A 27,605-nucleotide genomic window follows, 5' to 3' on the forward strand; every position below is an offset into this window, starting at 1 on the left:
ATGCTGAGGATGGTGAAACACTGGCACAGGTTGCCCAGAGAGGTGGTGGATGCCCCATCCCTGGAAACATTCCAGGTCAGGTTGGACGGGGCTCTGAGCAACCTGATCTAGTTGAAGATGTCCCTGCCCATGGCAGGGGGGTTGGACTAGATGACCTTTAGAGGTCCCTTCCAACCCAAACTATTCTATGATTCTATAAATCAATTGCCGGTAATTAGAGTACTACTTCTAACTGTGCCTAAGTCGTATTTGATTGGGGCTATTGTGCTAGCTCTTGCCATGAACTGTATTTCATTGCATCTGAATTATTCTAAGCGATCCTTTAATCCTCTCTCTTTTCTTCGATTCAAAGATGAATGTCTTAGCTTTGCACTACTATATTATCAAAACCTCCTCTCTAGACTAACGTGTTAACAAGAGTCATTTTTCATTGAATGTTAGGCCTGACAAAGAATTATTATTCTAATGTGTTGGGGAGATTAGCTCATTTTCACTCAAATTCTGCCTTCCCATTCATCACTCTCCTGCTGTTGGGACTTCAAAAATGATTTATTCAGGCAGAAAACTTAAGTATGGTGGAGGAGAGCTGAAAATACACAAATGGCATGGGAAATGCCATTCCTTTCCACTCTGGTCCACTAAACATGATTCGTGAGTTGACAGTGTGTCTCTTCTTAGTCCATCTCATCTTTACTGGTAGCATCTCCGTAACACATATAAAATAGACCCTTTCTTCTCTATCAGGTCAATCAAAACCATTTTCTTACTGCCTTATGTTGCTAGCATCAGCCCATATTGCTGATATCTCACTGTCTTCTAATTACATTTCAGTTTATTCAGGGTTGTCACAGAGCTCAAAATATGGCCCTGTTTATCCCGTGAATCATCTGGACAACAATGCCATGAGCGTGTTAAAACCAAGAATAAAACTAATAAGTTTATGATGACTTAGAATGGCTAACAGAAATCCATATGTCGTATTTAGTTGTCCTGGTCAATGGTACTATATGCAAATTGATACAGTGAAAATCAAGCAGATGGGACTCTTGGCTGACAAGGAGCTCAGGACTACAAACCTTATCATGAAGTCAAATAGAAAATAATTCATTCAGGATGATGGAAGAGCATAAGAAAAAAGGGGAAAGGTTGACATAGCATGAACTAAACTGACAAAACAGACAATAGGAAGAGGACATGGGTTAAACTGAGAGAAGAATGAGGTAGTCTGAACTGCAAAGAGCTTGGGAGGTTAAGATGAAAGCAGTGAAGGAATCCAAAAAGCATCTTAAGATTCGCTGAAATTTGGGCAATGAACAAGGTGGAAGCTTTCAGCAGTTGTTCAAAAAGGGGTTATATAAGGAAGGAGGACTGGCAAAAGAGTAGCAAATCTTTCTTACAGTGTACAGCTGTTTAAATTTTGTCATGGGACACAGCTTATATACAGATCAAGAAATTTCCTGATCTCTCTCCGTTGATAGTCTAAATGAAATATTGTCAATCTAATAAAAATATTTTATTAGTTCACAGTATAGATGTATGTCTCTGAGGTATCAAGCTGTCTGCTATAATTCAGTACTGATCTTGGTGGTAGAATCTGTGCTATTTAGGCTTCATTTTAACTAATCAAGTGTAGATGTCTCTATAAGGTGATACAAATCGTATCCTAAACTCCGTTCACCCTATTGACTAGACTCTTATTGACTATAAAGGGAGCCCAAGGTGACTTGTTCAAGTCTATGCTATCAGGGCCTTCATTAAAACAAATGAATCTCACCCCTGAAGTAAGAGATGAATCCTATTCCTGCTTGTACTAGAGCTCTTTCATCATCATCTTGGTGTTTCTGGTATTCTTCACCTCACACAATAGCTGAGACACCTTTTCCTGCACCAAACTTTCTCAGATTGTCATGCTTTGGAATAGTCTGTAAAACCTACCTTTCTGCTGCTCAGTTGTTTCTTACTTGCTTTCACACTTGCCATCTGCCCTACCTCTTGCTCCAGCGGTTTAGGTGCAATGTTGTCATCTTTCATTAAGGAGTTTGTCTCTGAGAGGACAAGGTATTCCTAAATTAATTGTGAAGAAGCAGCTCCTTTAGAACAATTCTCTATCGTTATTTCCTAACTTTGCTCTCCATGACTTATTCTGGTGACCTCATCATCATAACCTGTTGGCTTCCTTGCGTTAGGTGGAAAGCCCTGCTAACAAGAACCCATAACCAGGATGTTAGTACCTGCGTATATTTCTTCTTGAGTCACAGACTGGCTTGGAGGTATTTTTAAAAGGTTGACTGGATAAACTCAAATCAATGTAACATAACTAAAGTTGCACATACTTTGAGAAGTTGTTGGCCTAGTTCACCTCCAGAGGTCCTTTACAACCTAAATAGAATAACTAATAATTCTATATCTCTATGGTAAGGACAAAAAGGACAAAAAAACATAGATGAGCATTTCTCAGGAAATTACAAAATCTGGTGATCTAAATGCTAGAGGAATTGTTCATGAGCAGAAAGGCACTTTTCATTTCAGCAAGCACTGCTTTAAAATTTGTACATTAGCTCCTGCATTCACTATTAGACTGTCATCAGTTTTCTTCCAACAGTTCTCCATTTACCTTTGGACCTCATTGCCACCAACTATCATCCGAGTGTAGATAATGTTCCCTAATATTTTCTATAGAGCAAGAAGAGAGAATTTATTTAAGATGTTCAAATATCCAGAAGAGTGATCATGAAGACAATCTCTTCTTCTTGAATATTTACATCTTGGAAAAAGTTAGCACAAGCATGGCAGTCAGCACAGAACAAAAATATATACGGCGTTGCAGTACTTGAGCTCTTTGCCTGCTAAATGATACACCAATGCATAATAAGGGTGAGCTCCCTTGTTCGCTAGATGGTACTCCAACACTCAGATCCAGTTTTTCTGGGTCTTCCTAGGACATTTAACTCTGTTGTTCATGAGGCTGTTTCTGTGTCTGTCATTGTCTGTAATCACAAAGTTCCCGGGAGCTAGATCTGTTCATTCCTTATTGCAGCGCAAGCAGTACCCATAGCATGCCAGACGACTCTTCCGCATAGATACTCGCCAACATCAGCATTAGCAATTTCTCTCAGTTTATCCTCTTTAGGTGAGCTCACTAATGAAGCTTGGTAAAATGTGGCTTTTGATCACTATATACAATGCAAATTTTTGGTTTCTTTCCTAATACTGTAAGTCCTGGACATGCGGACAAGTGTCTCTTCTGAGTCTCAAGTAGTGTCCCCCTCTGTCCCTAATGTAAAATGATCATTTTGTGTGTTTTACCTATTTGAAGCACCTGAAATAGTGTGAGGCATGTCACAACCCACCAGAGAGACATTATTATAGCATGACACAAATGATTATAGCATACTAATGATATGGCATGCTGGGGTATTAAAGGCTGTGAGGTGATACAATCAATAGCTTGCCTGAAGGAAGAGGAATATGTCTGACACTTCATCTCCTCTTTACATATGGGCCCTATACAAATGGACTACAACCCCATGCAGCGCTACAGGCTTGGGGAAGAGTGGCTGGAAAGCTGCCTGGCGGAAAAGGACCTGGGGGTGCTGGTTGACAGCCAGCTGAACATGAGCCGGCAGTGTGCCCAGGCGGCCAAAAAGGCCAATGGCATCCTGGCCTGTATCAGAACTAGTGTGGCCAGCAGGAGTAGGGAAGTGATCGTGCCCCTGTACTCAGCCCTGGTGAGGCCGCACCTCGAATACTGTGTTCAGTTTTGGGCCTCTCACTACAAGAAGGACGTTGAGATGTTGGAGCGTGTCCAGAGAAGGGCAACGAGGCTGGTGAAGGGTCTGGAGAACAAGCCTTATGAAGAGCGGCTGAGGGAACTGGGGTTGTTTAGCCTGGAGAAAAGGAGGCTGAGGGGAGACCTCATCGCTCCCTACAACAACCTGAAAGGAGGTTGTAGCGAGGTGGGTGTTGGTCTCTTCTCCCAAGTAACTGGCGAAAGGACGAGAGGAAATGGCCTCAAGTTGCGCCAGGGGAGGTTTAGATTGGATATTAGGAAAAATTTCTTTACTGAAAGAGTGAAAAAAACAGGCTGCCCAGGGAAGTGGTTGAGTCCCCATCCCTGGAAGTATTTAAAAGACGTGTAGATGAGGCGCTTAGGGACATGGTTTAGTAGGCATGGTGGTGTTGGGTTGACGGTTGGACTCGATGATCTTAGAGGTCTCTTCCAACCTTAATGATTCTATGAGTCTATGATTCTATGACTATGGTTAAAAGTTGTAAATGACATATTCAACCTGGAACATATTTCTTTTATTCCAGTTATGACTAAGCCAAGATAGTAAGTACCAGGCTGGGATTTCATCATGGTCTCCCCAGGAAAACAGTGCAACCTCACTTCTGTTGGATATAGAATGAAAAATATATCAGTTCCACTACACATCATCAGGACAAAAAGTTCCATCAACTGGGCCTTGAAACAATATGAATCTAGGCTACTTCTAATGGCTCGACCTGAGGCTTTGCTAAGAACTCTGCTTTACAGGGGTGAAAATAGGAGCAAGATCCATTTTACCATGACCTGAACAGAAACCTCAATATCTTCTGACCTTCAGTATACAAAATTTTAAAGTCAGGCACTGAGGGCTCCTGCGGGGCGTTCCTTATCTGAAACATATTTCCATTCATTCTGCCCCATTCTTGTCTCTTCCCCCCGCTCCCAACATGGGGCCAAAGAAAACTAAGGCCTCGCAATGACAACATGCATCCTGGCAGCTGGAAAAGTCCCTATCAGTTCAGATAGCCTTCCCCGCTGGCTGAGAGAAAATGAAGGAATTTACAGATTGAGTGTTTGTGGCAGGGATATTTCCCCTCCCCTTGCCTAGATTCAGCTGATTAGATCAGAGCACAAACAGAAGAAAGGGAGCACATATAGCCTGACACTGTCATCCTAAGTGGTTGTGGCATTTCCAAGAATGCTCACCCCGCTCCTGCTCTTCGTTTCTAGCTGCTTTCACTTTATCTCGCAAAAGGTTTCTGCAACAGTAAACAAACAAACAAACAAGGAAATCCTATGGGAGAACCCCCTCCAATAACCACACTGCTCCCCGACAACCCTATGCAGTCTGGTTTTCATTGCTAGTTTCTCTTAACACAGTAGATAAGTATTTCACTGCCTAGTGGAAATGTTCCTACTTGATGGGAAAAAAAAGCTGTGATCTTGTAGTGGCTACAGCTTATGACCCTACACCCAAACCCACAGCAAGTTAGACAGCAGAGCTGAGATCACAGATCACAACAAGGTGGCATGCCAGGCTCTGAAGGCAGTATCTGTGTCAAGACAGCTTTAATGAAACCAAATATTGGAAATTTAATTGCACCAAGACGGGAAGACTTGATCATGTGGAGAAAGAAAAACAGAGCAACAAGTTCTGGTCACCCTTCCAGTTGTTACTTGGTTTTCAGGGAATTAAGCCTATCCCCAGCATCTCGCTTTAGCCACCTTTCAAATGAGTATCTTAAATAGCAAAGTTGTTAGATTCATTAAATGTATATCCACTGTGACTCTCACAGATTACACAGAGCAATACATTGCCACAGAAATAATTCCCATGTGTTACTGGAAATGCTAGTTTAATTTCTATTTTTGCTTAGACAGTTAGAAACTTCTATTCTGTGGCTCTGTTCCTCCAGGGAAGAAATTTGAGTGCCTCAATGTTGGTTTCTGGTGCCATCTGAAACATCCCAGTGTATCCTGCCTGACATCCATTTGCTAACCCAACACAGCACAGGTGTCATGGAGTTTCCATACTATATCTACTAGCAGATACCTCAAATAACTGAGGGCTTTTAAATTGCCTCTAGACATTTCTGTGTAGGTACCCAAATTCCACCCCAGACAGTGATGAAGATTGTTGGCACCCTAAGCTAACTCCAAGGCATTCTCTTCATGTTAATACAGCACAAAAAATGCATTTAATTTTGCTCGGATATGAGAGTAAGACACGGATGGACTGGAGAGAGACCATCTTTGCAGTCACTCAGAAAATGCGAAGTTTAGTTAAATTAGAGCATTATGAGCGTGTGAAAACAGTCAGCAAGTCACAGCTCCATTCACAACTTTTGATCACCTACGTGCAAGAAGAAACTAAAATGAGGACTTGGTCCAAACTGCAGAGAGAGAGAGCCCAAACACACTCAGCACCTTAGTCCGGAGATAAATTCTTGTTCAAATAGTTTGGCTAGAAAGGGAACGAGCTGAACAGAATGCCCTACTAATAGCCTTATTTTGGTTCTTCCTAAGCACAGGGTTCGCTGATGTTGAGCTCACAATGGTCATTTGACCATCTGGTTATTGGACTCAGGTGTCTTGTGATGCCAACAACAAGTGCCCAGTGTTGTTTTTTACTTCAAAATGTGTGCTGTTCTGTCCTTCTATTTTAATAGTAAAAAAACAGTCACAGAGTGTGTCCTAGACTGATGAACTCAATTTCATCCTTCCTGTTGGCAGCTGTTTCTAAGAAAAACAATGTTCATTGAACCACAACTGCTAGGCGTTTGGCTCTCTCCATGTCAACATCATGAGAAAGCCTCACTGCCCTCACTGGCCATGCTCTCCATGGTCTCATCTACACTACAGGACAAGCTGGTCCTTTACGTCTGATGGCCTCTGAGGTCATTAAAACAGTCTTTAAAGGTGTATCGGTTCATCAGATGCATACATCAGATGAGGCTGTGGATCGACGTCTTGGCTGAGAAGGTTTATTTCAATATGTCCATCCTCAAGGTGGAAATATGACAACAAAATGTAGGGGAATAGAAAGTGGAATATTATCGCCCTTCTCAGCTTAGGAGAGGGAAAGATTACTCATGGAGATGAGTTGCAAGGGAAAGGGTTAGATCCAAAGTAAGACTTGCACACCTCAGAAATTTCTCAGAGCACAGCCAAGACACAGTAAGGACCAGGTCCCTCTCCAAAATTAGTGATGGCTGCTTTATTTTTAAAACACATTCAAACACAAAATCCATGCTACTAAACTAGCTTTGTGCTAGAGCACTCACCCAGGCTCGCTTCTGAACTCCCTTGTTACTTCATGGACTTAAAACCCATACCTCCCACTCCAGAAGGGCAGTTAACAGCCAAGGTGGGAAATGCTGTGTTTTCTTCCCTTTGAATCCCTGCCTGTTTGGAGGACTTTGCACAGTACTCAGTAGTCAGTGTACTATAGACTCACTGTTGTAGCCTAGTGGTAAGACCACTCCTCAGGCCCTGCAAATTAGTCTCCACTCTCACAGTAACATCTGTTTGCTCTCCTAGCCCGGTCTTGATTGTTTAAATGCTCCCCCACTGAGTATACAATACGTAAAGTCATAACTCAGATCTTAATCAAGCTCAAGGACATCAATGGAAATAATTGGACTGACTTAAGTATCTAGTTCTTGTGATTCATGTACTGAACACAGGGCTGGGAGACCCGGTCTGCATTCTTGAAAATACTTAGAGATTTAACTCCCTGCTCTCCACTGATGCTAAAAGGAGAATTTTTTTATTTCTCAGGGAGTCCTCAGCACATCTCCCTTTAGGGTTGTCACCTAAGCACAGTCCTGGAAATGCTGCTGTCCTCTCTGTCATACCTCAGCTCCCCCACCTGTGCAACAGGTTACCTACATCAAACAAATCAAAAAGTCCCAGTTCAAATGATTTATTTAATGCTTAGATTTTTTTTTTCTTTCTTCTCATCACAAATGGTAATTTAATTGTCCTAAAGGTATTCTACATTTGGAACAATGTGCTTTAGTAAGATTTGTAATATGGTACTTGGCTCATTGGGGAGTAATACTGCAAGGGTTTCACATTCAACATCGTGATGTCTGAATTTCTGATAAGACAAGGGTCACTTGTGGCATTTCTGCTCCCTAATTATGTGCATGAATGGCAAATGCACACCCAGCCAAAGTAATGCAAGTCCCACTTAAAATTTATTGTTCTTGTATTTTTTACCGGTTAAGCTGGAATATGAGCTGAAAGTGTCATCAGCTTATAGCGAACGGGTTCAACACTTCGAGATAATACTTATACAACATTAGCCACATTATTTTCCCTGAGGCACTCTCAAATGATCCATGACTTTATAATGTATGTAAAGTGGTTTGAACACATACACAGAGCAAACTACTATTGCTTCCTTGTTATTAAATTTGGCTTATTATTACCATAAACGCTTGTATTAGTATTATTAGTAGTAGATGATAGGGTTTATTACGAAAAAATTGTTACAAGTTTTAGTAATTGTTAAAACTGTTCCCATAAGATACTTTGTTCATCTGTCCATTCATCCTAGGTCACATAATGTTCCAAGTCATCAGCAGATTTGGGGCTTTGTTTTCTGCCAAGGAAAAAAAAAAAAGAAGAGGAAGAAAAAAAAAAAAGAAGATATTGCTTATTCACAATTTGGTGAATAATAAAGATGCTGAGGTGTTATAGAAGACTTTAGTCAAACACAGATGTTAAACTTTCTCCTGTACACACATACCTTTGCATTTTTGTGCTTCCATAGAGTCAGAAAATAGCATTCTCAAACATTTTCAGAGAGGGGGGGATGTCATATAAGATGAAAGAAGTGATTTAGGTCCAAACACCTCTTGCAGTGAATAATCCTGTATTTAAAGTTTCGTTTAAATTGTGTCAGTTCCCATTTCTCACCACCGTTTAATTCCTAATGCTGTTCAATTTGCCACCACTATGCCCCCAATATTTATTACTTTTTTCATCATTGTGTTTTTATACCAAGCATGGAAATGTAAGTTTGGTTCAGAGATTGCTTGTCACTTGTCTTACAGAGAACAATCTCTCCATTGTTGTGCTTGATTACTTCTGATGAGACTTGGGTTGGAATGAAACAACACCGCTAACATCCATTGCAGGATACTAGATCTACATTTGTCCAGGGTCATGAGTTAACTCAAGAGTGATTTTGGTAACCAGTATCAAACTGCCAAGAGCTACTTGGCTTTGGTAGAGTAGCCTTGGCTTTTCAAAGAGGTCATGTGGGAGTTAGAGCAGTTTATACTAGTAGAGTCACATCTATCTATACCTTAGTAAAGAGGCTTGCATTACTATATTAATAACTCAATTATAAGAAAAAAAAACAATCCTCTTATTTGTTATGGCATTCATTCAAGAAATTACCAATTAGGCATTTGCCTGATTCTGCTGGCTTTAAAGAGTGTGCTTAAATGTGGACTGGAAAAGGGATGCTTTCCTGAATCAATTTATATCTCCACTGTTCAAAGAAATCAGAGTTGGTTCTACTTCACTCTCTCCAGGGCCAAGAATGCAAGTGACAGAAACATGCTAACTCAGATCCACACACTTTATGGATGCTGCATTTCTATTAATAAGCCCTTGTAAAGCCATCACATCTGGGGAAAAAAAAAAAACCTACCTCCTCCCATAACTCACTGCATAAGTTACCTGAATTTTCAAACTCCTACTAGGTAAGGTCTCTATATAACACTGAGTTTTGCAGCACAGTTATTCATGGATGCTTCATCACAGGAGAGTGGTGGTCATCTAGCAGACCACTACAAGAGTACTTGTGGAAATTCTCTGATAGCCTTGTGGGGTGGCACTCTGATGACTTCTTAGGCACAAATGACTCCCAAAGAGTGTTGTAGTGAAGAATTACAGAAGCACTTTCCATGTAGAAGTGTCTAAAGTCTATCTCTTTTTGTGCTGTCTTAGGAAGTTTAGCTCAACAGACATGTAAAGACTGATTTCCCAAATTACAGCCCAATTCACTGGTCTCAGTGCTGCTATTGTGTTATGTAGAAAGGGTGAATAGAAAAGCAGAAAAATATGAATCTGGAACTGGGAAGAACTGAGCCTCCCTGCTTTTTCCTGTGTGAATTTTACCAACTCTTTCTTTGTTTTTGCATGTGAGTTTGTACATTATCTTCCACGTAATACCACACAGCATTTTTTTGTTGCATATTAGTCTGGACGTAAAGTCCTGTGCTGATCTTACAAATTGGTAGTAATTAAGAGAAGGAGCAAAAGAAAGAGAGAGAAAGTGAAAGAGAAAATAAGAGGAAGAACAAAAGGAAGGGGAGGCGGGGGAGGAGAAGGAAGAGAAGAAGACAGGAAGGCAGGAAGAAAGAACTTTCATAATTAAGTTCTTCAGTAATTTACTTCTGAAATTATTTTTCCTTCCAAAATTTACTTAAAGACTTATCAACTCTAAACCAACACTAAATCCAGATGCTTTTATTGGAGTCAAACAAAAAGGTTTTGTGAAACCAGAAAGCTCATTTTGTGGGACTGTTTAACAGCAAAGCCTTTTCATTTCATGGGTCTATTTCAATATAGTTCCCCCTTTTCCTATATTTTCAGCTTGACTGGGGAATTAAAACCATCTGTACTCACTGAACTATATGAAATTTTTGAGGTGCCCAGACAAAATAAAAAAGGTCTATAAGTCAGCCTTCTTCTTATGTCTTACCTCTCAATATAGAGTCTATAAATTAAAATGTCAGAGGTATCTGAAAATATTCACAGCTAAGGCCTGGGAAAGTGCTCATTTTTACTCCAGATGCAAGAGGACTCCATTTTGCCTTAACATAACTGGAATGTGTATTACTGTCCAGGTGCCTGGCTTTGTTTCAGCAAATCTCAGCCATCTAGAAGAAACATTTCATGGTACCTCCATCACTACACGATAAATTGTAGGAAGGCTTTAAGCTTCTATAGAATTCTTTCTGTGGAGAGTAAAACAATACTCTCTGGCCTATTTTAATTTTCCTTCCCCATTTGTATGGTTGATACATGCTTACCATGTCACTTTAGAAAGTACTGTATTTTCTGCCCCAGTACCATTTTAACGTTCTTAATCCCAGCAAAATCAATGACTGTCCAACTGACTCTACATCAGGGAGAACTTGAAACCTCTATTTGTTTGTTATAAACCAGTAGTCTGGAAATCATGAGGGCTACAAATAAGGATTGATGTGCTGTGCAGTCTGGCACAAAAAGAAAAATGGCCTTGTATCAGTAAAGAGGAAAACATGGAATGAAACAGAGCAGCAGAGGAGACATTTGTCAGAGAACTGGGACTGGAAACATAATGTTGTATCCCTACCACCTTGTTGCATTGGCTTGGAGCTCTGGCCATTCAAAATTTTGCCAATGAGATTTTATGAAAAAAAATCTTCTTTTCTCGTTATCAGCAAATACGAAAGAGACATGGGGAGAAAGTTTCTTTTTCAGTAAAATATGTTTACTTTTTTAAAAAACAATTAGTTCAATATGTAGCTCTTGCAGGAAGAGATTCCTAAGCTTTAGCTGTTTCTCCTTTTCTTATCTGATCAATCATAGGAAAACAGGCTTTCCTGTGAGATTTCTAGGAACAGGAGTCTCACTTAAAAATAGACTAGGTAGGTTTTGTGATATTGGGTTAGCATACCAAAGATCCCTACCAGTCCATAAAAACACTGTGTTGTGTTGATGGACTACGTATTTTAGATATCAATTCTCCTTCAAAAATACAGAAGGTTTTAATAATGCAATGAGTGCTTGTGTCAGTAGTCCAGGTTGAACTCCAGGCCAGATAATGTCTCCCATATACACCTGTAGCACTTGAATGTTCTAGATCCTCACAGCCAGGTTGGAGCTCCAGAAGCAACAGGTTTCCATGAGATTTTTTCTTGTATCTCATATTTTGCCCATTCTTAAGGTATCAGTGGAGGTGCTAGTCTTTAGTATTTCACCCTTTTTCTTTCATACTGTGTCTATCAAAAATATTTGCAGGAAAGTGAAAATAAAAAAAAAATAAAATATTGCCCATTATCCTGATTCACCTGAAGATGAAGAAAAAGTTCTTAATACGGGAAAACCAGGAATTTATCCCAATGATTGCTTTCAGATGAATTCAGGGCTTAGGAAGTGTTGTAACTGTCAAGCATGAAAGTGTGAACTTTCTGCTGGTGCTAAGAACTCCGGGGTGCTCAAGCACTCAGCTATGAAGGTTGCAGAGGTGAACAGAGGCAGAGCTGGTCATGGGGATCTCATTTCTGTGCTGGAGGGGAGGGGAAGGGTATTTAGTATTTAATATTTTAATATTAGGGGGAAGCACTCAGAAAGGGGTAAAGACAAGGCTTTGTGGGAAAACTTGAAGTCTCTGCATCTTCTACCATGGCAGCTAAGAGGAAAAAAAAATTACCTCTAGTACAGAGAAATCTAACAGTAGAATTATCTATACAGCGGGTACCTTGTTTTCATAGATTTATCATCCATATATGCTTCACCAGTAGAGCTCGGTGTCTTCAGGACCTCACATGATCAGACCTGGGGTTGGAGAGCTGGCTGGAAAACCCCTTCGTGCCACAAAGACAAAATATAGTGAGGGATTTCCAATCAACTTAAAAACGTTCTGCATGGACAACGTCTGTCCTCCACAGCCTTATTTTGGTAGATTATAGCAAGCAACTGGAAATAAAGCCATGCCAGTTTTGACTTTTAAACACATTCTTAGGTTTAAAACACACACTCATACACACATACCATTGGGTATGAGGCCATGAATCTTGTTTAGTGGGTGGTTATAGTTGTATGTAAAGAGTGGAGATTAAATTAAGCATTGCAGGAAGGTAGTGCATCTTTTCTGGGCAATTACACATACCTTGTATAATCTAATGAGCTGTTACTGGGCCCTAATGGAACATTTAAAGAGAGTTATTGTATTTTTTCACAGTTTGTTGGATTGGAGAAGTTAATTGATTTACCAGGGAAGATGCCTTTCCCTTTCCCTAGACCCCCACCTTCTTTTAAAAAAACATACAGAAATAGAAATGCAGCAAGGAGAAAGACTGGAATAGGGAGTAACTGAATACAACACCACTAAAAAAAGATGAGTTCCACAGTATCTTCCCTGGTAGCAATCCACAGCGATAATAGTAATACTCAGCTCTGCAATAGCTCTGTAAATCCACAGATTCCAAAGTGCTTTGCAAGGAAGAAAGTACAGAGCATTTCCTTCTTTCAGCCTGTCATTAAAAATATAAAAAAGGTCACTGTAATATTCAACTACAGTGATCCCAAAGTTTCTTCATTACACTACATTTATTTAAACCCCAGAATACTTTCAAGCAGTATTTAAAGTTAGATGTTATAGAAGGATATTTTCTCAATTATTTTGTGCATCACGTGTACAAAATACGGAGATTCAGGTTTTTTTGCAAGCAGGATTTTGCAAGCAGATAAATAAAGATCACCACTGGCTTTCAGTAACCCCTCAGAGCACAGATTAATCACATACTCTTTAGCTAGGTATAAGCAACAACTTCTCTTGGGTTTAGTGGAGGAAACGAGAGTTGGACCCTCATGTGGAAGCAGGCAAACATCATTTCCCCAGATTGTGCTCAATCTCTGCTAAGTCAAAACTGCTCTGTTTCTAGGAAACTTCATCAGGATGGTAATTTCAGTCCAGTGTTTTCTGTGGTGGCTTCTGAACATATTATCCAGACGGGATTCAGGGTATCCCAGGGGTCTGCTGAGCCTGAAGGCATCTTCTTTTAGTACAGATAATGCAAACCTGTGTGGTGTCACTATGGTTCTGCTCCTGTGTTGTCGACAAATAAAGGAATTCACATTCAAAGTTATCAGCTAAGTACTTTTTTTTTTTCCTGACAATGATTTCATTAAATCAGTTAGACAAAGGCCAACAGCAGAGAGGTGTGACAGCTTTCACAGACAAAGGTGATCTCTCAGTCACTGAAATGCAAAGAGCAGTTGGGATCACTCCAGACTAGTGTTAATGGTTCTACAGAGAAACACCTCCTGGAGGGGCTGCCAGCACCTTAAAGCAAGTCTAAAAAACAGAACGTGGGTGCCAATGACAGATATATTCTTTAGAAAAATGTTGTCCCTGAGAAGCACTGAATGTCAGAGTTGGAAACCAGCAGGTGAAGTGACTCATTTCTTTCCCGTTTCTTTTCACTGTGCAGGTTAAAGCAGAGGCATTTCCAATGAGACACCTTAGACGTTGAAACGTTGAGTTTGAAGTAACTTTGCTCCTTACAGGAGGCAGAATGAGAACTGTTTCTGGGAAGGGCAGGAGAACATCTTTCTATCTTTCCTCACAGCATCCCTGATTTTGTTACTTCCCTTTCCACATCAAATTCTTAAAAAAAATTATGAAGATTGTTAAAGTACAGGAAATTACCATTTCCCATAGGCAATTATAATTTTACCTACAATAAGGCAGCCTGTCTTGTTGCATTTTAGTTGTATTTTAGTTTGCTGGTAACTTTGTCTAACAATCTCATTTGGCAGACATATCTCTTACAACATATCTACCTTCAGTATTCCTAGAAAATTTTTAAATAACTGTTCATGTATTTCTGAGACACTTGTTCATGTCAAGAAAAGCCTCTGTTTCTCTGAAACAGTAGAGCGGTATCACACTATGCTATTTGGTCCATGTGAACAGAAAAGAACATCATTCAAAAATGCTCTGAAGAACATCTTCTCAGCCAGTTTAGCTCCACAGTCTTTACATATTCTGTCCTGTTTTTGATTTGATGGTTCATCCAGGATCACTACAGAGTGGCTGGACTTATATGAACATGACACTGCAAGGTTTCCTTTCACCTTCCCACCTATTGCAGGCTGGCTGGTATCAAGGGACACCAATGACCATGCTTCTCATGTTCCCTTGACAACCGTCGTTTCACACTCCCATGAAATAACAGGGAAAAGACACAGAAAGGAGGAAACTCTGTGATGTTAGTGTAAAAGAAACAAGGAGGAGATAGACCGGGAAGAATAAAACTGAATACACCCAACAGCAGATTAAAACAGAGGATTTGCTGATACACAAAGAAGAGGACTGGAGATTATCAGACTGGAGTTGATGATGAAAGGGATGGTTAGCTGGGTGGATAGATGAGGCTGGGGCAGACTGGAAGTGGAGCCAGTTTTGGAAAGGATGAGCTGCAAATAGCAGGTCCAACAGGAGCTACAGTATCAGGGTGAAATAGCATCTGGTAGGACAGAAGGGACTAAGACAGCTAGATAAAAGAGTGAGGGATGCTAGGGATGTAGGGAATGAAAGACTGAGAAAACTGAATGGGAAGAAAAAAAAACAGAATAAGCAGAGGGACAGATTAAACATTGATATGGAAATGAGAGATTTGATTTAGCAGGGAAATGTGAGAGAGACAAGGAACTGAGCCAGGAAGTGAGGGTCAGGACTAGTTAAGAAAAAAGACAAGGATTGAGTTAAGAAACCTGTCCAAGCAATGCTGAAACTGAAGAGCAGAAAGTTTGGGAGTGAAAAATTAAATGAGGGCAGAAGTAAATGAGACTCATGGGGTTAAGTGGGAGAATTTGCAACCATTGAGACCTGTTCCCCTTCACGGATAAGAAGGGACCCCAAAGAGTCCTGTGCTGTGATTTCCTCTCTGGCCAGATCTGTGAAAGTATCTCACCTCACTTGTGTAACTGCTTCCCCATGGCTGGAAATTAGCTCCGTCCATCTGCTAGTAAAAGTGGCAGAAGCTGGTGCATTATCCCTGCAGTCAATGGATGATGGACCAGGAAGGTGCGTGATGGGTGTTCCATGTGTTCAATTGATTGTGTTTCTGAATTTGCTTAAAAAACAAACTAGGAAATCATATTTTAAAAAACACATCAAATGACTATAAATAAGGTAACCCTATCAGCCATACCGTAGACATCTTAACAAGATGGATCTTGTCGGGTGACACTGTTAGGGATACCCATGTAATCAAGATATGTTCCTTGAATATATCTTCATTTTTGTCCTGTGCTGAAATTTTGTCCAGTGGGCATTCCAGGAGTTTGGTTATTTGGATATTTCCAGATGTTCATCAGTGTGGCTAGATAACCAGGTGAATAGCCACTGCATGAACACATTACATCCAGCTCAACCTGGATGCAACAAGTTCACTCTTCATGTGCAACTCAGTGAACATCCACAGATTGCTTTCTCAGACAGAAATGCAGCGCCTCCATCCATTCCTCAATGCACAAGACCAATGAAGCCTGGAATTCCATAAAGGATATTCTTCATTACCCCGTACAGTTGTCTTAACCTCAAATCAACCTATTCATTGCATTAACCAAGGCAGCAGTCCTAGGAAATGGAAAACATGAGCATATAAGTGAAGATTATATCATACTGCATACAGACTGCAGGGGTAAGATAGAGTATAATGAGCAACCTTAGATTAATTCAGGCATTTTCAAACTTTGGGGAACTAATTTTATAACTTTAAAAATATTATTTTACTATTGATTTTTTTTTTGTTTGGGGGGTGTGGTTTGGTTTTTTTTCAATTTGTTTGTTTTGTTTTGCTTTGTTTTCTCCCTGTGTAGAATAGATGAAGGAGATACAGCTGCATTTCTGGGTGTGTATGTCAGTAGTTCATAGAAACAGTGCCATCTACTGACGTAAAAACAAGTCATCTTTTCCTTCAATTACTTAGGACCAATAAAGCCACCGTTGATGGACCCCTCCGAGGACTTTTTGACTATCCAGTTCTCAGGAACAGACTACATGCTTCAGGGAGTGGGAGTCTGTTGGGACAAGATGACCATTCCACCTGAATCTTCTCTTGGCTGTGGAGATGCCTGACTCAACTTCCCAAACATCTGTCCTGCTTCATGTTAAACTTTCATTCTCTCTCCCTTCTGGCTCTATGTCCAAGCTTTTGATTTGTTTCAAAAGTCTCTGGAGACATATCTCAGCCTTCACTGGCTACTGACTTAAAAAAGGGGATTGATTTTGCAATTATGGCCAAACCAGTAATTGTTTTTTGTTTTGGTTTTGGTCTTGTTAGTGAGATTTTCATTTGCAAGAAGCAGGGAAAGTGTAGAGAGAAATAGACCATAAGCTAATAGTGCCAGCTCCTTCAGCTCTGAGGACAGAAGTATATAGTCTCAATGGCAATTTCCGCCTCTGCCCGGCCAACGTTTTTTCAACTGCCAGCAATAGTGAGGTCAGTTCATAAACACAAGCTGGTAACTCAAGGTAATGCCCGCCTTACTTTATGGCTGCTGCCTGCAAAAAGAACAATTTTCACTGTGATAATTCAATCAAAGCTTGCATCACCATCCACCAGTCAGGATGTCTGCATTCCTGACATGAACTCTTCTGCTATTTGGGTCCTTTCTGCAAGGAGTTGGAGAAGGGGCCAATTCTTCCACACTGAGGAAAAATGAACAGGAAGAAGCTACATTGCCATTGAGTGCAGGCACTGAATAGAGAAACATGCCAGAACTGTCCTTGTTACAGATCCCTGGCTTGCCACACAAATGAGCATGCATTTGCATAAGCAATAAAAACGTAATTAAAAATCAGCAACATATTAAACTCATATTGAAATCCTCAGGAATGTTGCTGCCATTGGGCAAAGAGGAAAATACTGTAACAAGATACCAGTAGTTAAAAGCCAATTAAGCACGCCTATTAGTTGTCCATTATCAGCGCTGAGTTCTGTAAATAAAAAATATTAATTGCTATAGGCCGTGTTGTTAACTGCCAAATAAATCCATAAATATTTTTTACAACATTCAATGATAGTTAAGTATGCAGTTCATGTATTTTCTTTCTTAAAAAAAAAAAAAAAAGGCTTCCTATTACCTTACGCTTGAAAAGCAGTGTAGAAAACCAAATTCCATTGCGTTGTTGTCATTCACTTTGAGTCCGATTTCAATTAATTGTATTTCCTGGACCTGAACTAGTATTTGTCTATTACTGAAATCTAGTTTGATTTCCCCCCTCGCTCCCACCTGCATCTCCTTTTCTTTTTTTAACTCACCCTCTATGGAATGATTCATTCTCTGCTAATTAAAACTGGATAATTCTGTATGCGATAATTCCCTGTGGGTTTCCTCGGTGATTTTCAAATGTGACCTTTCATTTTGCATGTCTAACTGGGAACACCTTAAAAAGATCTTATTTTCTTAGGGCTACTGCATGGTATCTTTCGGAAATCAAAATCCTTTGTCAGGTCTCTGTCCGAATTCCCCACCTTACAAATGGAGGCACACAAAATCATTAATATCTTTCAGAAATCCTGGCTTCATTGATACTTAACAGCCAATGTAAATCCTTCCAAACAAATGCTGTCATTTCCCATGGCGGTGAGGATTCAGCAGTTCATTTAAACAGCAGTGGTGAATGCCTAGCCCTTTGAAAATCAGGCCACGTATTTTAGGTGACTACATGTAGATTTCAGAACCATTGAAGGAAATTTGGGCAAGGTGCTCTCCCTGTTGAAAAAGCAGTCTTTAGGACTGGTAGTACAGTGCTAATGAACTGGATCTGGAAAGTCTTTAATTTTCTCTATCAGGAATTTGGGCTTTAAAAAACCAAACCATTAAAACCAGCAGCAACGACAGTCATAGCAAAGCCTCCTTTTACAACCCTTTTAACCCAGACATTTGCAAAGTCTGCCAGATATTATCCCTTTTCTTTAACTGGGGAAAATGAACTATACAAAGCGTAAAGGATTTATGCAAGATGACCCAAGGAATCCTACACAAGGTATTACTTTCCTCCTTAAAGATACATGGCAAGTCTGAGCAAACCACCTAGGCTCCCTCTATTATCAGTTGACAGTGCCAAGCACCCCTCAAGGGAGAGTATCCCCATCTAAGGCAAGTGTCCAAGGTAGATAAAATGTTTGTCATCCCCTTAGTTGCATCTCAACTACAGACTTTCCAAGGCCTGTCCTTCAGCCCTGATATCCGCTCAAGTAGTCTTACTATATGCACACTATTAAACTCTCCAAGCCTTCAACATGGTGGCCACATCCAAACTACCCATTAGTCCTGGACTGGGCTAATTCTTGCGCTCTGCCTTGCTGTTATTTAGGAGACTCTAAGGTAGATGAGACCCAAAGGTTGCCAAGGACCGTTCAGATAGTTTAACAGTGTCAATGGTATACTTCACCTGCTTGGATCTGTGCCCAAACTCCGTTAAATTTACACAGCCTCTGTGTCCAGACCAGTGTTATCCCTAAGACTTTCTAAATCCTAAATCCTTTTAGACTACAGTGGCAACAGAAAGCTAAGACCCGTGTTACTGGCCATAAATTTGTATGTCTTGACTGATCCAAATATTAGAAGGATTTTGAGCACTGCCTAGGTAACTGGACTGTCTTTAGCTAAAAAGTAGAATCAAGATGAGTTCTAAGGTTAAACTCCATTTCAGAAGGATTGGGGCACTATCCATAGTCCTAAGTGCATGGTTACTTTACACAGAAGACACCATTTGATTACTGAAAGCTATGACAGGTTTCATAACTATGTCTATTGCATCTGCTTTAGCCTATTTAATTTTTAAGCAGATTACCAGTCCAATGCTGCAATACGCTGAAATGACAGTATGTATGATTTTCATTTACACTTGTGAGTTTGCAAATCTAAAGCCAGGGTGGATTTCATAGTCTCAAAAGATCTCTGGCCTAACAACAATAGAACCAAAAAAAAAAACCCACCAGGGAAATCTATCTGTGGGACCGATGATATGTGCTCAGTGTTGATTCGAGATTGCTTCATTTTGGAGATATGGCTCTATTAAAGTTGGTATTATCTTCTTTACATAATTTATAAGGAAGAAAACATATTTAATGTCATGCGTATATCTGCAATTCCCTAAAACCAGGTTAAATTAACCCATAGCATAGACAGATTTTTTCCTTTATGCTGTAGTTTACTTATCTCTAAACGATTCTGACAGCTTCAGTGTAGGCATCCATTTCTACGTTATTCACAGCAGAGAACAAATGATAGGTTTGAAGGGCTTTGTATGGTACGCAGTATAAGAGAAGGACAAGAAGACAAGGCAGAGGCATTGTCATTCCTGAAAGAAACAAATAATTCAGAGAAGCTGCTGTATGACTTGCCAGACTGCCACAATGCAGTGCTCACCAGCTCTTCATAACCCAACGGTCAGAAATGAGACTGTACAGCTGATGTCTCGGTGATTTAGGGAGCTGTGTCTTAACAAAGGTGCATTAGATACCCGCCCAGCTCATTCACTTCCTTAGTATTGGGCATGAGCAGTGAGTTATTATGGACTTTGCCTGTGGTCTTTCCCAGCCTATTTATTCTCCACTCATTGGCATTTATCATCCCATTAACTTTTCCTTCCCTTTACAAAGTTCTTTTATGAGCAATTCATACGTATTCATATACATATTTTGCTCATAAAATCAGGAAGACAGACTACCAGTATGTGTTAAACCTGACTTTGAACTCACTGAAATCGGTGTTTTCTTCACTGGAGGGTATGTATACCAAATGCCAAATTACCCCAGTAAAATCCACTAGTGAAATTAGACTTGGCTAACTAGAAATGATCCTGCTAAAGAAAGTCAGAAATGCTGCAATCAGAGACAGGTCTTGTTGAAGATTTAGGCCTTTATTTCTTCCTCTTATAATTGAATTTCTTTCCATTTAAGACATACCCAAGAGATTCCTAAGAAGTGGAAACAGGCCTGCTGATAGCATCTCCTGACATATATGTTTTCTGTCAGGATAATAAAAGAAAAATTACTATCTTAGTTAATTTCCCTTCAAACATCCTATCTCACCTTTAATTGAAAATGAAGATATGTTCACACATATCTTGAGTAATTAAAACCCTATGTCTTCTTCCTTATCTAATTAATGAAGAAAGTGAAAATCAGAAATTGCAAATTGGGCATAAAAACAAACAAAATTTAATTAGGGTTTTGTGTGTGTGTGTGTGTGTGTGAAGATCATAAAATGTAAGAGAATCTGTTTAAAAGGAAATTTTAATAACTGCTTGCAGGTGTTTGAACTGTAATTAAATTTCTGAATTAAAATGTTGTAAAGAAATTTTTAACAGTCACGTTACAAAAAGCAAAGTCAATTGAAGAAACAACCAAAAAAAACCAAATACCAATGCTTGGCAGCATTTGACCTTTGAGAGGAGTCGGATCAATTATAGTAATTGTTTCACTTTTCCCAATTTAGATTGATGCATTATTTTACCATGATGACATTTACTTAACTTTTGCATGTTTCTCAGTCCTCCTGAAGGCAAGACTAAAATATATGCATAAAATAATCCCCTATTAAATACTTTCCTGAACAAGGATTTAAGCTTGTACTGAAGATTTTTTCCCTCATTTTGGAAAACATTTCTCAGGCAAGCAGCAGGAACAGGCACATATTTATGTATCAAGGAATTCATATGCTCTTTTGTTTCTGCTACTTAAGATGCAGAAGTTTTGTTTGTGCTCCTTTCAGCACTGCAATGCTAGACTAGTATGTAAGTTGTAGTATCACTGTATTGTTATAATTAGTGACTATAACATGTATATTTATATATGTGTATAGATATACATATGTATGTGTATATATATAAAGAAATATACTGTGTAAAAATGTGCCTTCAGGGCCTGTGGAATTTGCATCTGTTTTGGGCTTCACATATAGTAAGAGAAAATGCAGTGCAGAAGAGAAAATCCATGCCCTAATGCACTACAGTCCAGCTTCACAAAGGTAGTGAAGTGCTTGCATTCATTCAGGAACCAATCTAATCTGGTTATTTAGGTTCCATCTATTGTCAAGGAATTGTAATTGTGGTCAGTTGTCCCACCCAGACACCCTTCTTGGTATGAGATAGGTCATTCTTTCTAGTGGTTTCAGTTTCTGCCTATTGACTACAGAAGGAGCCAGGATGATTATCTTGGACTGGAAACTTACATTTTAGATGCTAAATTTGGGTAAGAAAAGTCCTCAGAGTAAACATTTCTCTGAGTCTTGAGCATCCAACCAGAGAAGACACATCGGAGTAAAAGAAAGCCTTGGTTTTTTTCTTGTTGAGGAGCCCTGAGGTGCAAGGAGTCAATCAATTGCTTAAATGAAAGCACTGAACTTCTCATTTAAGGTCTAATACTTTCCCCAATCAAAGAGCTTTCCTGTCCATAAATTATCCCACTGTTTCTCATTGAAGAAAATAGATCCTTTCAAAAAGTAAGTAAAAGAGTAATTATAAATAGTCTTTATGTGTGAAATATTGCAGCAGAGGTATAATTACACTACCTTTTTTAGATCAATTACATTATTATATCATCCCAAAGGTGTTCAGATACCATGGTGATGAGTGTGGGACTGATTATTTCAGTGTATTTTGAGATAGATAATATTATATTTGTATTGCAATTTTCATACTAAAGGAATCCCATGAGCTTCACATAATAATATATCCCACCTCCTATCTAGATACTGTCATTTTTGGTGCAGATGGGAGAATATAAACAAATCAATCCATTAGTACTTCTTTTTGAGGAATGGCTGGACTTTCTCAAACAACAAGTCTGACATTCTCAAACAGCCACTCACCAGAATAAGGCTTTCTTGCTTTTGGAGACCTTGGGAAGACAGTGCTCAAGGACCTTCATACCACCTAAAGACATGAAAGAGATTCTCCTTGGAAAGTGAGACCCTATTAATTAAGTGTGACGACAGCTACTGCATAACACTATCCACAGGATCATGGAGCAGGACAAAGGCCAGAGTCTGTCTGTAAGAGGTGCACAGGGACTAAATCTCACATTCAGTGCATGACACTTGATGGGCTTGGAAAAATGAAAGCTGAAGAAGATTCAAGGAGTGGATCAAATCTAGGCATCATGCTTGACACTACCTGGAGAAACAGACTTTGGAGAAAAGAAGTTACTTCTCCAAGCAGCTGGGAGAAGTAACAGTAGGAACAAAAAACTTTAAGGAGTTGTGGATCAAACAAATAATAAAGGTGTTGACATCTTCAGTGTACCATATTGTAAGATTCATAAGAAAGAATTCAATTGTCTCAGAGAAAATAATCAGGAATGGAACTTGATCATTCTGGGCTGATCTAAGCTGTTCCCAGTATGCAGCTTGTATACAGAGACTAAGGGTACTTAAGGCCAGTTGATTACAGTGCCATAAAATTGTATCATATTACCTTAAAACTTATCCTGAAAGGGACAGGAGAGCAATAAATGAGAGAGAGGAAAAAAGAGAGGAGGCTGTTGGAGAGCTTTGCACAGAAGCTGACAGGTGATCAGACTTAACCAAGAGTGTCAATATGCATTCGACAAGAAGAATTTGGGCAAGATTTAATTGTAAAGTCAACATGGGTTTAGAGAAAATACAGCAGTGGAAGCCACCATTCAACTTTTGAGCGTAGGAGGCGCTGACTTTTTAATTGTCAATACAAAACCAGGACAGTTTTTAAGGAAAGAATTATTGTGTAAGCCTCTTTTGGAAGTGGAGATGAGGGTTGGATTCAAACCCACCAGAGCAATGTCCAGCTGATTTTGGGAGGGATTTGGAGCAGAACCTGACAAAATACAGGCAAATCAGCAATTTTATCACATTTGTACAGCAAGATGTTTTACAGTGCTGCACCATCCTGTATCATTAATGCCAACCTCTGGCTATTGGCGTTCTAAAACAATCAAGAATTATGTCATGTAATTTAAACAAAATCACAACAAAGGTCAGATACATCAAGGAAGAAATTTCCAAAATAAATCTAGCCACTTCTTCTCAGTTGCAGCTTTAGCTGACAGCAATATTTGACAGAATAAATATCCTGTGCATTTCAATTTTCTTCTCAAGAAAGAGAGTTAAAAGCTTCCAATTTTTAATTCTCTTTTCTAAATTGGGTCAATTAAAAAGAAAGAGAGAAGAAAGACAGTAGCTTCAAATATCAATAAGCTTTTCAAAGACTAGTAGAGACAGAAGCTGAATATTGCATTCTAATGTAAACACATCAGGCCAATTTTGTTTTCCAAAGGAGAATTAAAAATATAGCAACACAATATGCATGCAGAAAAACTCATAATTACATATGAAAATAATATTAAAGGGCAAGAGTTTCAGTTCATGCAAATTGATTTACCTCTACTGATTTTACTGCAATTTTGCAGATTCATATCATTTCTATTAGTACCTTTTGCAGTGCATCACAGAGATTAAACCCAATAACAATAACAACAAAAAAACCTCTATAAGCAAATGGGGGAAAATATTCCAAGAGCTTGATAATACCATTTTTTGAATCAGTGCTATATTCTCTTCTGGAACACAAAGTTCAGCTTATACATCCAATCTCAGCATAAATCTACCATAAATAGAGGAGAGCTAACTATAAAAGATTAGAGCCCTGAGAGGTTTCCATGTGAGGAGAGGCTGAATAACAGCAAGAAGAGAAACTGCAAAGACAACACGTGGAAGTCAACAAAAAAAATGGGGTGAAGAGAAATCACTCCATTGCTTTTTATTGTGTGTCAGTAAGAAGAGGTAAGGCAGTGCTGCTTGAAATTAAAGATGAAATATTTATATTTTTAAACCAAAATTATAGAATCACAGAATCATAGAATCATAGGATATCCTGAGTTGGAAGAGACTGACAAGGATCATCAAGTCCATCTCCTGACACCACACAGGGCAATCTAAAATTTAAACCATATATCTAAAAGCACTGTCCAAAAGTTTCTTGAACACTGACAGGCCTGGGGCCCTGATCACTTCCCTGGGGAGCTTGTTCCATTGCTTGACCACCCTTTCAGTGAAGAAATTTTTCCTAATATCTAATCTGAACTTCCCCTGATGCAGCTTTAAGCCATTCCCTTGCATCCTATCACGGGACACCAGAGCAAAGAGATCAGCACCTCCCCCTCTGTTTCCCCTCATGAGGAAGTTGTAAACAGCAATGAGATCACTCCTCATTCTCCTCTTCTCTAAGCTGAACAAACCTAGTATCATCAGCTGGTCCTCATAAGTCATGCCCTCTAGACCTTTCACCATCTTTACTGACTTTCTTTGGACACATTCTAATATTTTCATATCCTTCTTATATTGTGGAGCCCAAAACTGCACTCAGGACTTGAAGTGAGACTGCACCAATGCTGAGTATAGTGGGACAATCACTTCTTTTGACCAGTTAGCTATACTGTGCTTAATGCACCCCAGGATACGGTTGGCCCTTTTGGCTGCCAGGGCACATCGCTGACTCGTATTGAGCTTACCATCAAGCAGAACTCCCAGATCCCTTTCTGCAGGGCTGCATTCCAGCCTCTTGACTCCCAATCTATACATCCAGGATTACACCATCCCAGGTGCAGAATCCGGCATTTGTCTTTGTTGAATTTCATAAGGTTGGTGATTGCCCAGCACTCTAATCTATCAAGATCTCTCTGTAAGGCCTCTCTATCCTCAAGGGAATCAACAGCCCCTCCTAATTCAGTGTTGTTTGCAAACTTAGTGTGCACTCAAGTCCTCATTGGTCATTGATAAAATATTAAAAACAAAATGGGAGAATTCACTGCTACATGAAATACCAAGAAATTAGAAGGATTTTGATGGTAGCCTGTGCAAATATATGTGTGTCTGCACACCAAAATTGGACTTGATGGAATTGTTCATGGTGGAAGATGCCGATGGTTATCCAGATAAAACCTGCTTTCCAGCACTTATAACTTTGCAGACTTTCATCTCTTTGAATTGGGGATGTACTCCTCTTGACTTTAGGCATCAAGAAGCTACGCATTTATACTTGTCAGGTAAGCTCCTTCTATATTGCACAAAGAGAGAACAGCACTCCCAGATGGTGATCCATCTCAAACAGCATAGCCACCTAAGTTGGAGATTGCCCTTGCTCCTCTACCAAGGCTACAGAGAGTTTAGAGGAATAATTTAGACTATCTATTGAAATTTTACCTACTAAACTGGGCTTAATTCTATCCTCGCAACAAGGTGTTCTGTATCAGTCATCTGATTTACACTGGATGATTCTGAGAATTTGAGATAAAATGGTTCAGATTCATCACAGTATAAGACCATGGAAATGTATCTTTCTCACAGTTGCACAATACCAGTGATCTCTTCTTCAAGAAGCTCTGTTCATTCTATGCATTGGAGCTGAGATTTGAAATCTGGCAATGACAGTGTTGGACTTTGTTTCAGAGAAGTGCCCTATATTCTATAGTATTATCATTCCATTATATTATCTACCTGAAAATGTACCTTACTTTTTTAGACACTAAATAGAGTTAAAAAATATCTTGTCAAGCCCTCACAAAGCACCCCCACCCATTTTAATGCCCTGTTGGAAGAAGATCACAACCTGCTACTTCTCTCACTCACCCACTTAAATGAAGTGTCAAAGAATTTTCTATAGTATTAGATTTATTGTCTGTATGTTTCCCAAAGTCAGAGTGAGATTATGAAGGTGACCTTCATTCTTCAGTTTCATAGGATCATCATAGGACCAATAGGATAATGGCTGAAAGGGATCATAGAGGATCTCCTGTCCAAGGTCCTACTCAAACTATGGTCAGCTATGAGATCAGACCAGGTTGCTCAGGGCTTTGAGCAGTCGCATCTTGAAAACCTCCAATGGAGACTGCACAACCTCTTTGAGCAACTTGTTCCTCTGCTGGACTGTCCTCATTGTGAAAAAAAGCTTTCTTCTTATATCCACACCATTTTTTTTAATGTTGGAGCACTTGGATTTGAAATCTAATAATGTTTCAAATAAGTAACCCCAGCTTAACAAGTTTCTGAATGTTAGCTGAGCCTGGATAACTGATTAAGCACACTCCTTGTTCCTTGTAAAAAGTGTGATGACTTGCTGTATCTTGATTATCTCTCACTGAGGTTCAAACTAATGTACTTTATTCATATTTGTTGCATGCTGAGAATGTGCATGTGGTCAGTTACTGCAGCTAAGCTGACAACTGCTGACTGTTGTATCTGGGTCAAACAAAATTATACATGAATGACTTGTACATTGAGGGTTTATGTAGATAAGAAAGTTTCCTGGATGATATTTGCAAAGGAATTTCTACTTAGTTCACACTGTCTACTCCCAGTACTTGCTCTCCATGCTGTGTGAATGGTTACCACAGGCAAAGGGATGTGGGTTTTTTTCTTGATTTCCTGATCAACTCTTTTGAAATAGAGAAAAAGATTATGGCAAATACCTAGCAACTAATAAACACTATACTGTCTTAACCTCATATGAGTTCATTATTTTTCTTGTTAAGCCTACTTACATATGAGACATCAAATCAGTATCCCAACTTACTTGACAAAGCACTTAAATGCATGCTTATCTTTTTGTTCAAGCCCCACAGCTTGTAAGCAGGTGCTTAAATCCTTCAAAGACCATGCCTGGAAGAGCAAAGGCTCTTGTGTTATTTCTTTGCAAAAAGATATATTTTATCTAGGATACTCCATACTGGCTTTAAGACTGGGAAACGCAACCTGAGTTCTTGTGGTGAGAATCTACATACCTATACACGTGAACACATTCATATCTTACCATGCATTATTATCTATTTATGGCAATTTAAAATATTTAGAGCCCAGAGGCCAACGTATAAGATATATTCAAAGAAATAGGAGGTTACTGAAACATCAATATGAGAGTTATCTGAGAGAGATATATATACAGCACATAGTATAATAAGCTTTTAATTTTGCACTCTGAAGTGTAAAACTTTTACCCAAGAAGACTGGTTATAATAAAAACTCAAAAGCAGTGGCAAGCAAAATATCAATG

This window comes from Pygoscelis adeliae, unplaced genomic scaffold, assembly GCF_000699105.1.
Source record: "Pygoscelis adeliae isolate BGI_AS28 unplaced genomic scaffold, ASM69910v1 Scaffold38, whole genome shotgun sequence".
NCBI lineage: Eukaryota > Metazoa > Chordata > Aves > Sphenisciformes > Spheniscidae > Pygoscelis > Pygoscelis adeliae.